The sequence below is a fragment of the Pristiophorus japonicus genome, chromosome 3 (assembly GCF_044704955.1).
Source record: "Pristiophorus japonicus isolate sPriJap1 chromosome 3, sPriJap1.hap1, whole genome shotgun sequence".
Taxonomy (NCBI): domain Eukaryota; kingdom Metazoa; phylum Chordata; class Chondrichthyes; family Pristiophoridae; genus Pristiophorus; species Pristiophorus japonicus.
Window position 1 is genome coordinate 155,261,877 of NC_091979.1, and position 12,243 is coordinate 155,274,119.

Below are 12,243 nucleotides of genomic sequence, written 5' to 3' on the forward strand. Positions count from 1 at the left end.
CTGCATGTCAGAACTCCTTCACGGCAAATGAGTCAAAGGTGGGCAGAGGAAACGTTACAAGGACACCCTCAAAGCCTCCCTGATAAAGTGCAACATCCCCACCGACACCTGGGAGTCCCTGGCCAAAGACCGCCCTAATTGGAGGAAGTGCATCCGGGAAGGCGCTGAGCACCTCGAGTCTCATCACCGAGAGCATGCAGAGATCAAGCACAGGCAGCGGAAAGAGCATGCGGCAAACGTGTCCCACCATCCCTTACCCTCAACGACTATCTGTCCCACCTGTGACAGGGACTGTGGCTCTCGTAGTGGACTGCTCAGCCATCTAAGGACTCATTTTAAGAGTGGAAGCAAGTCTTTCTCGATTCCGAGGGACTGCTATGATGATGATGATGCAGCGAAGCACACCCAGGGCCCCACCTTCTAAGGTTGCGGGTCTCAGCGATGGGGTGCAGCGAGGCACACTCAGGGCTCCATCGTCCCAGGTAGCAAGCACAGAAACACTGCACCACCACCTGCGGGCAGAGCTGGTGGCGTGTCCAAGACCAAACGATTGGTGGGCGGTCTGAGAATAAGGTGGAGGAGAGATGGATGAGTGCAGCCTTTCTTTGCTGCTGCTGCTGCTGTTGTTGTTGTTACATAAGAATATAAGAACATAAGAAATAGGAACAGGAGTAGGCCATACGGCTCCTCAAGCCTGCTCCGCCATTCAATAAGATCATAGCTGATCTGATAATGGACTCAGCTCCACTTCCCCACCCGCTCCCCATAACCCCTTATCCCCTTATCGTTTAAGAAACTGTCTATTTCTGTCTTTAATTAATATCCCATTACGGAACAGCTCCAAACAGTAAAAATGTCCATGTGGAACAGTTGTCATTGAGCCCTCAGACATCAGTAAAGCGTTCACGGATGAGCTGCTGGCACAAGGCTCGAGCAATCCTCTGCCATCGTGCTCCGGCCTCAGGCACTTGCATGGCTTTCTCATCCTCATCGTCCTCCTCCTCCTCCTCCTGCTCGTCGCCTGTATCTTCCACATCATTAACATCAGCCACTCTCACCGCAGGTGGGTCTTCCACTACCAGGTGCTGCTGCCTCATGATGGCTAAGTTATGCAGCATGCAGCACATGACAGTGAACGAACCGACAATCTCAGGGGAGTACAGCAAGTAGCCCCCGGAATAGTCCAGGCATCGGAACGCTGTTTCTCAAGATGTCATTGGTCTTCTCTATGATGCTGCGCGTCGCAATGTGCGACATGTATTCACAGTCAGCTTCCGTCTGGGTTACGCGTGGGGCGTCATGAGCCAGGTGTCTCCCAGGAGCCAGTTCTGCCCTTCTGGCTGCTGCTGCTGAAACATGGCAGATATAACGCTGTTGCATAGGATGAACGCATCATGGATGCTGCCAGGGTATCTTGCATCGACTTACGTGATACGATGCATGCCATCACACACGAGCTGCACATTAATTGAGTGGAAGCCTTTTCTGTTCCTGTACATCTCGGAATCCTCCAAAGATGCTCGCAAGGCGATGTGGGTACAACCAATGCAGCCCTGTACCTTTGGGAAGCCAGCAATCTTGGAGAAGCCCACAACCCTGTCATGGATTGCTTGGGCAGTCATGGGGAACTTTATGAAGTCATTCCTCCACGCATACAGTGCAGCTGTCACCTGGCGAATGCAGACATGTGTTGCATGTTGAGAGATGGCGCATATATCCCCCAGTTGTAGCTTGAAACGATCCGGAGGCATAGAATGAAAGTTCAGCTGTAACTTTCACTTCAACCGACAAAGCAGACCTCCTGATGCTTCTAGGTTGCAAGTCTGCTTTGACCAGCTCACAGATCTCACTTACAACTTCTTTGAGGAAACGCAGCCTTCTGACACAGTCTGCATCACTCAGGTGGATGTACGAATGCCTGTCTCAATATACCTGAGGTGAGTAAGGCCTCCTGCCCAGCACCCTATGGGCTCTGATGTTCCTGATGCGATTAAGTCGAATCAATTGTCTCCTATGTAGCACCATGATGCAGAAGGCTCGCACAAGGTATGACATTGTCAGTATTGCCCCCATACTAAATTTAACCTTTGAAAGAAGCTCAAAATGGCAAGAAGGCAGGCAGGACAGGTTCGCAGTTCTCTCTCTCCCCAAGGTCTGTATGGATGGACCACACCCAAGGTCTTGTGATTTCTCCTCTCTCCACCCCCCCCCGCCCCTTAACTATTTGCAGTCATGTGACTTCTCCTCTTTACCCCCCCTTAACTAATTGGAGTCTTGTGACTTCTCCCCTTCTCTCTTTCTTTCCCCCCAGCCCCCACGCATTGCAGTCTTCAGTGCAGAAGGCACCTCGTTCCACAGGCTCCAAGTCTTCCGATCAGCACCTCGTTCTCTCTCTCTCCTCCCCCCCACCCCCTCCGGACACGGGGCTGATTCTGCCGGCCAAAGCTACGACCCTCCAGCCCTGCTTCAAGCCGTTCGCTGGTGGTGTGTAAGTGAATAAAAAAGTGAGAAAACTTCTGAAATCCAACAAATTTACACTTCTACGTTGACAGGTTAAAAAAAGTTGAACTTTATTATTGATTTTGACAGTGTTCTTGACTCACTCCAAAATCTTCGATTTAAAAACAATGACGTCTTTCAGTGCAGATTTGAGAATGTGCGCTGGTTTTCTTAACTCACCAGAAGGTTTTTCGGGAGTGGCCAGATACGCCGACCTAAGAGGAAAAAATGTTGGCCAAACTGCAAACAATTGAAAAAACTGGCGTAGACATGATGGAACGCCTCATGACGTGAAAAAAACTGGCCTAGAAAAATCGTAACTAAGTCAGTTACGCTGGTGCAGATCGCAGGGGGAAACTTGGAAAAAAATAAATATGCCCAAAAAAACAGCACGCCAAAAAAACGATACAAATGACCGGGGAAAATTGAGCCCATAGGCTTGTATATGGCTTTGAGTCCAATCGGCTGCTGTTCTTTCTATTTACCACAATACACTTTTTACCTTGTACTCTTAAACAGTGCTTTTAGTTATCAAGTCACATTGACTGTATTATTACACAGTATATTAGATGTTTCATTTTGATACTTTAGTTGGTATGGAAAAATTACGAAATAAATAAAATACTTCAGGATTTATTGCAGTCCAGTATCCAATGCTAGAGTCTGTACTCAAAGTAAGAAGTTCTGTAGAACCTGTTTTGCATATTGTTTCAGATAATTTATCAAACAAAGCTATACATTGATTCACTTGAGGCCATCACTGTCCATAATTTCCGTGTGGTCTCAGTATTCTACCTACAACTCTGGTAAGACCTCGATTCCCATGGCAAACCAGATTCAACTTATTGAGTCTCTGTGAGATGTAATAATGTGTTGCATGCACCCTTACTCTAGGTTTTACAGAACTCAGTGAGCAATCCTTACATCTGTATTGACTCAATCCATGTATGTAAAGCATATCATTCAAAGTGAAATGGTGAATTTCAGCCTCAGTCTACAAACTCTTTAGTTTGGTTTATAGTTCTTTTTAATAACTAAATGTCTATGTCATTTGTGGCAACAGTTCTTGTGACATTGATAATTTTCTATAAATTGTACCCTGAGTCAGTAATGCAAAGACTCCCTAAAATTTGTCAAAGTCTCCCAAAAATGAATGCCTGTATTAGGACAAGATGAAGTAAATGAAGTCAAGAGACTAATGTATTACAGAAAGCATCGTACAGTTTTTTGCTGCAGGGCTAGTAAGTAACCCAATGTTTGGTCTTCTTCCAAGTGACATAGTTGCCTATTTCTGAGTCTGGATCATAGTTGCTACAGGCTAATTGTAGAACATTAGGGAAAACAGCAATCTATAATTTTACCACAATTACAATGTTTCTATTATATGATAGTCAAGCATTTGGCAGTTGAGCACAGTATTTCTCAGAAGAATGTATGAGAACTATCTTCTGAAGAGATTTTCACTGTTTCTATCATGGTATTTTCTGAAGCCAATAGCAATATTCTTACTGCAGTGACCTTGTTTTCACCTGAGGTTTACCAACTTTTTTGTACAAGCGTTATCAGTACCTGGGAACATAGAGCAGCATAAAGACAACAGCAATGTGTGTACACATGAGGGCAGTGAACCACACAATGGGTGGAGCACAGTTGTTCTCATTGCTTTGGTGTATTGTGCCACGTGTGCAAGAGATCAGTAAATAAAACTAAGTAGGGAAAGGGCCTAACATTTTTCTGTGTGCGTGTGTCTAAATAGTCTTATTTCGTTTGCCGATAGTACCATTGTAAGTTTTTATTCATCTGACCTGGATTAATGGCACTGACCTTAGGCCACACACCAAGTGTATTAATGTTAATGCCAAGGTTTTACCTTTCATAGAAATTATATTGGATATGAAGGATAATCACTTGCAAGAAGCAAGAGTGAGAAAATATGGACAGATTAAAATCTCCAGGTGACTTGTCCACATCATTATTGTCAACAAGGTTCAAGATCTCTGTACTTCAGATGGTCCCAGTTAGATTCCATTACTAAATACAATTACTGCAGCCCCAAAAGTCAAATACTTTGAACTATTTGAACTGATGAGATTTCTTGAATAATGTTGGTGATCTCTAATAATTGTTCCATCACCCAAGAAATGTAATCGTTTTTATTCAAACAAAATAATAATTATACTTCTGATCCATTCTCTTTCAATCTGCTTTGGTTACTGTGCTACTCACAGTTTAAAATCGTATCTTGGAGGAAATACAGGCAGTACAGCTGGAAAAGGTTTCTCATGCTGGTCTCCCTAGAGGATTCATAAACAATGGAACACCCATTACACATTATTGTAATGTGACTCCTCTACTAAACCTGGTGGTGCAATCTATTTACACATAGGCCAAAATTCCGTGGTCTCCGCTGCGCAGCTGGAAGAGCAGTGGAGTGGGACTCCCAACCGATGGACACTGACCTCGTCCCAAATTCTGGGGATGGGACATGGTTCATTACCGAACATCATTGGGTCGTAGAGAGTCAAGTTGCTGCTGCTGATGCTCTGCACCTTTAACTCTTGGCACCATCATTTCATGTGGTGTGGTGCTGTTATCAGAAGGATGGTGACAATCACTCACACACTGTATGATGAATTGCCTTCCTGACCATGCACCTCATGATGAGCTCCTGGCACCTGCTGCACATTTAGTGAAGGATTATAAGAACATAAGAGCATAAGAATTAAGAGCAGGAAAAGGCCATTCAACACGATCATGGCTGATCCAATCATGGACTCAGGTCTACTTCCCTGCCCGCTCTCCATAACACGTTATTCTCTTATCGTTTAAGAAACTGTCTATTTCTGTCTTAAATGTCCCAGCTTCCACAGCTCTCTGAGGCAGCAAATTCCACAGATCCACAACCCTCTGAGAGAAGAAATTTCTCCTCAGCTCAGTTTTAAATGGGCGTCCCCTTATTCTAAGATCATGCCCTCTAGTTCTAGTCTCCCCATCAGTGGAAACATCCTCTCTGTATCCACCTTGTCAAGCCCCCTCATAATCTTATACGTTTCGATAAGATCACCTCTCATTCTTTTGAATTCCAATGAGTAGAGGCCCAACCTACTCAACCTTTCCTTATAAGTCAACCCCCTCATCTCCGGAATCAACCTAGTGAACCTTCTCTGAACTGCCTCCAAAGCAAGTATATCCTTTCGTAAATATAGAAACCAAAACTGCACGCAGTATTCCAGGTGTGGCCTCACTAATACACTGTACAACTGGAGCAAGACTTCCCTGCTTTTATACTCCATCCCCTTTGCAATAAAGGCCAAGATTCCATTGGCCTTTCTGATCATTTGCTGTACCTGCATACTAACCTTTTGTGTTTCATGCACAAGTACCCCCAGGTCCCGTTTTACTGCAGCACTTTGCAATCTTTCTCTATTTAAATAATAACTTGCTCTTTGATTTTTTTCTGCCAAAGTGCATGACCTCACACTTTCCAACATTATACTCCATCTGCCAAATTTTTGCCCACTGACTTAACCTTTTGTAGATTTTGTGTGTTCTCCTCACACATTGCTTTTCCTCCCATCTTTGTATCGTCAGCAAACTTGGCTACGTTACATTCGGTCCCTTCTTCCAAGTCATTCATATAGATTGTAAATAGTTGGGGTCCCAGCACTGATCCCTGTGGCACCCCACTGGTTACTGACTGCCAACCCGAGAATGAACCATTTATCCTAACTCTCTGTTTTCTGTTAGTTAGCCAATCCGCTATCCATGCTAATATATTACCCCCAACCCCGTGAACTTTTATCCTGTGTAGTAACCTTTTATGTGGCACCTTGTCAAATGCCTTCTGGAAGTCCAAATGCACCACATCCACTGGTTCCCCTTTATCCACCTTGTTCATTACATCCTCAAAGAATTCCAGCAAATTTGTCAAACATGACTTCCCCTTCATAAATCCATGCTGACTCTGCCTGACTGAATTTTGCTTTTCCAAATGTCCTGCTACTGCTTCTTTAATAATGGACTCCAACACTTTCCCAACCACAGATGTTAGGCTAACTGGTCTATAGTTTTCCTGCTCTTTGTCTGCCTCCCTTTTTAAATAGTGATGTTACATTTGCAGTTTTCCAATCTGCTGGGACCTCCCCAGAATCCAGGGAATTTTGATAAATTACAACCAATGCATCCACAATCCCTGCCGCTACTTCTCTTAAGACCCTTGGATGCAAGCTATCAGGTCCAGAGGATTTATCTGTTTTTAGTCCCATTATCTTACTGAGTACCACCTCTTTAGTGATTGTGATTGTGTTAAGTTTCTCCCCCGCTATAGCCCCTTGACTCTCCACTGTTGGAATATTATTAGTGTCCTCTACCGTAAGGACTGATACAAAATATTTGTTCAGAGTTCCTGCCATCTCCATTTTCCCCATTTCTAATTCCCCGGTCTCATTCTTGTCCTCTAAGAGACCAACATTTAATCTAGCCACTTTTTTCTTTTTATATATCTATAGAAACTCCTGCTATCTTTTTATATTTCGTGCTAGTTTACTTTCATAGTCTAGCTTCCCTTTCTTAATCATTTTTTTTAGTCATTCTTTGTTGACTTTTAAACGCTTCCCAATCTTCTGTCCTCTCACTAGTTTTAGCCACATTGTATGCCCTTATTTTTAATTGGATACCATCCTTTATTTCTTTAGTTAGCCACGGATGGCTATCTTTTTTCTTACACCCTAAGAACATAACCAAAGAACATAAGAATCTTATGAAACCTGCCTTTGCCAGTTTTTTAGTGTATCAACAAAGTAATTATCCTCCTTGAGATTAAGTAAGTGGGGCATATTTAGGTTGACATGGCTCCAAGATGACATGCTTAACAATGGAAGTTTGGGACTAGACCAGCCTTCTGTCACAGACTCTGTGATCTGATTTCTGAACCAGTCAGGTCTACAGTAGTCCAGGAAATTGTTGATGATTGTACAGCCAGTCTCCAGACCTGTCAATGGGGCTCTGGATATTCCTGGAAGCTAATGCCCTGGAGTAGTCTATCTGGATGATGTTGCAGGAAGCTTTGTATTGGTAAGCTGTGTGGTTTGAGCTGACTAAACTCCAGTAGTATGTGCACCTATTTGAGGGTACCAAAGCATTGGCTCTGTCAACCTGCAACTGAGTTCACTGGTAAGTGGGCAACGTAAATGGGTTGAGAGTGTGCACTCTATATGAACCAACAGAGATCTACAGCTGTAGATCTCTCAGTTGCTTAATTCATAGAGTCTTAAACATGGTGATGGCTTTTCATGCGTGTCACATCAGTTTGCATCCGCAGCCCCTCACAGGCTCTGTTCTCAATCTGAGCTTCAGTGCTACAGATCCAAGTCAAGTCCAGTTCCACAGGCGCAGTGAGTGACTGACTGCCTTACATTTCTACTAATGGTATGATCCTCGTTCGAGATAAAACTGAGTAGGAAACAGGAGAATGACACTAAAGTTGGCTTAAGGCCTGTGGAATTAGATTCCTTGGAGTAAAGGTGACCTCAGTTTGTTTTAAAACATCAGGAGCTGACTATCACAGATCTGTTTCTGAGGTTGCTAAGCAAGGTGATGTCATGTGTCTCTGATAAAGTGTTCCCTCTGATCAATAAACTATGTTTTATAGAACAAGTAATAGTTGAAAGCACTTCATTTTTCATCAGCTGAGAGCACCAGTGAGTGGCAGCAAGCAAGCAGTTGTATGGATGAATGGCTGTGCGGATGAGCATTTGCTGTTCTTCGCTATACACTTCTCCGATAAGCCACGACCTTTGATACAGTGAGTTGTTTAAGGCCCCTCATTAATAGACAAGCTATATAAACACCCTCCTAGGAACACTCCCCTTACTGTAAAACATTTTCTCCTAAAGACATAGTTATATAGAGGGGTTATTATATCTCAGATGGTCATTTGTTTTAAAATTAAAATTGTTTCCTAAAATATTTTACTTGAGACACTGAAATTTTTTAAGTGAGTTCTTTTAATGGTTGTAGGAAAAAAATCGCAGAGAGATAGGTGGGGATGTTGTTGCATTGAATCTTTTTATGCTTCACCTACGCCTCTTTGTAACTTAACCATAAATAGTTTCTAAGTGCCAATTACTTTTCTCCAATTGATGCCAAGCAGAGCTGGAATTGTGAATAATTAAAAAGGGGGAGTTTTCCTTGCTGGGACTCAATTACTATTAAGACTTGTGGTGTGGAAAGGGTACAGTTTAAACAGGGTGTTTATTTGCTGCTTTTAACCACAAGTCTCAACTTAAATCTTAGCGTTGATCACTGTCTGAGAATGATGAGGAGCTGCACAAAAAAAAATGAGACGGAACATCTTGTGTGGAATTATTTTGCAAGTATACTGTATTTGAGCAATGTGAGTGCAATGTTAATTGTTTTATAGGCAAAGCATTATTAGGTGCTCACTGATCAGATTGACTGCAATATCTATGTTTCAGATAAGTCTTGTGCTGTGCCAGCCACATCATTGAGTCAGTAGTGCATGAATAATCTTCGTTGGAGGTGTCTAGTGCATCAATCTGCCCATCCTTATTTTGCATAACTATCACATATCCCCTTGGATGTATTACTATTCAGTTTAAAATATCTTACATACCAGATCCAGACATTTTGTGGACATTTCAATAGTAAATACTGGTGCCATAAAATTATTAAATTCTTTTGGGTGGAAAAAAGTTTATCAAAAGCCATTTCTATCTTTCTACACTTCTGCAAATGAATTAATAACAAAGGCAAGTTACCATTTCTTAAGGTTGAACAATTGTTAAAAAAATTGGAAGGAACAATTATGTATTTTCTGATCTGTCCTAAACCAAAGAGGAGTAATTCTGAATAATGCCATGCACGAAAATCTGCCAGACATGGGTTGGTTATTACAACACATTAATCATCATATCACAGGTGTTTGATACAAAACGCACTCATTTCCCATTAGACCTGCTCTCCCTGAAGTTACTTAACATAGTCGCTGTATTTATTTAGTAATTCACATAATGAATAATGCAGAAACCATTGTCCATTTCCACTATTAAAACGCTAGTCATAAGGACAGCCATTCTTTGAACTGGAGTAATTATGACTTGAAGAAATATTATAAAATAAATAATTAATCCTTTCAGAGCCATAATTATTATTAGTTGCAAATTCAATTGAGTCCAGTTTTTAAAAGAGAACCATTGCTAATAAATTAACTTATTCATATTCCTCTCACAGTCCAAAGATCTAAAATATATATTTTTTTAAATATTATAGTTGATGGTTTATGGGAAACACATTTGTGTTGTGCAAATTAATTATTGTAAGATTCCCATTGAGAAGGAACAGGAACTAACGTGTAATTTTTGATCACACGTTGTAGTGAATTATTCTTGGTGTTCCTGTCATAAAACCTTTATATTTCTTGGAGAAATTATTATGCATGCCAACCCAAAAATTTAATACAGGATCCATTATCCTATTCTTATATTTAGTCTTCCTATTTCTGTTATCAAATTCAAAAACAAAAATTAGCTAGCCTGCGCTCATTCCTTTAAATATAAATAACTAATAATGAATTGTCCAAAATTGCCACACGTTTCTCCCTGAAGCTCGTTAATACAGTTGTTGCATAAGGTTTCATAATTCCAATAAATTGACATTAATTTTCATAATCCACAAAACAGGTGGAACCCAATGGAACCAATTCATATTTAGTAGACTCACTGGTTACAACTAAGCTCACTTGATTGGTTCCTCCTGTCTCTTAAGGCTTTGGGAGAAGTAGATGAAAGTACTTGTACATGTGACTTTACCAGGCAAATTAGGCCAAACGAAACTTGTATGCATTATAACAGATGTTGCTGATGTTCAGTTAAATGACAGGAGACTTTGTGTCTTGTTGCATTAATGTCATGCATATTATTGAAGTCTTAAAAACGTATTCCTAGTCAATAATTACAAGGGTTGCAGTATATTCTGGTTTAACTGCCCTTATTCGATACTTCATAAACAACGCAGAGGGTTTTTATTAACGCCCTCTCCCAACTTCCTGTACATAACTTAGTAGTAATCATTAGTGTGTGGTTGAGTAAAATCTAAGATTTGATTGGCTGGCCAACAGCCGTTAATTCCTTATAAAGACACATAAATTGAAGGACAAATTCTACAATCTGAAACATTCACATGAAAGAGTAGAACAGAAAAGTAACATTCTTAAAGCAAAATTTACAACTAACATGCAGAACAAAGATTTAATCTCATTTAATTTATAAAGCGAGTAGCTCTTAACTGCTACACATTTAATGGAATGCCCAGCTTTGCCTCTCACCCCTCTCCCCAAGTAAATGTTGTGACTGAATGTCCCACAGTATCTTCTTCAGTTTGCGTGATGCGCTGACAAAAGTCAGCCAATCAGAACACAATAATCGTTTAAAATCATGCCACCATAAAGATAGGCAGCTGATGGCAAGTCTCACTTTTCCCCTCGGGTTCAGAACAGGAGCAGGCAGAAGCTAAATCATCTTGGTTAAGTTAACGGAAACTTTGACAGTTTTCCATCCATGTTTAACACAAAAATCTCCGCAGCAGTGATTAAATGATACACAGCAGGAAGATCCCAGGGTTCACCTTCATTCTGTGTCGCGTTTGCTGATTTTAGCTGGCCACCAGTTTAAGTAGAGGCACTACAATTAGCCTTAGTGTCTCCAGCCAAGGGAAATTAAAACATTTATCTAAGGGATGCCACCAGATCATTATCCAGTAACTCTTGCTGAAAAGTGCATGTGTAAAAATGTTGGCTGAGAACTGCATTGGACTGAACTATAAGAATAACCTCCCTCTAGCTTAATAGGGGTCATAAATATAAGAATGTCACTAATAAATCTAATAAAGAATTCAGGAGAAACTCCTTTACTCAAAGAGTGGTGAGAATGTGGAATTTACTACCACAATGAGTAGTTGGGGAGAATAATTAGATGCATTTAAAGGGAAGCTAGATAAGTACATGAGGGAGAAAGGAATAGAAGGATATAGTAATAGGGTTCGATGAAGTAAGGTGGGAGGAGGCTCGTGTAGAGCATAAACACTGGCATAGATTTATTAGGCTGAATGGTCTGTTTCTGTGCTTTAAAATTCTATGGGCTAGAGTTTCCTCGTTTTTTGCATGCTTAATGCCCACTTAACGTCCATTTTACTGCTAAAATTACATATAACGCTGATATATCACCCATTTAGCCACAAAATGGAAACTGACGGGCATTTTTCGGAAACTTATTGCTGAGCGTTACTTTCCCCATGTGCGTAACACGGGGAATAAATAATACCGCCCGCCCACTTTTTTTGGGTGGAATCATCAGAATGGGCGAAATCAACGGCCATAATATCGCCCAATGTTACTTTCCACACGGAATTAACGGCGAGATTCAATAATACCGTCTGCCCAAATGTTTTTGTCGTAAAGAGCACATTTGGCGAAACTAACGCCCAGGGGATAGCCCACCGTCACTTTCACCACCTCGCACACATATTGCCCAAAATGTTGCTCGGCCAAAATAACGCCCAGAAAAAGTGGAACTGTTCTGAACTAAAGCCAGCAGTGTGGCTGCCATTTTTAAAATTGCAGGATGTTTCATTCAAAAGGCTGGTTCAACTTCGGGGGAGTTTGCATTGACTCTGGATTTCTTTTTAGGTGAAGTGACCATCTCAACAGACATATTTTCAGACTCTGGA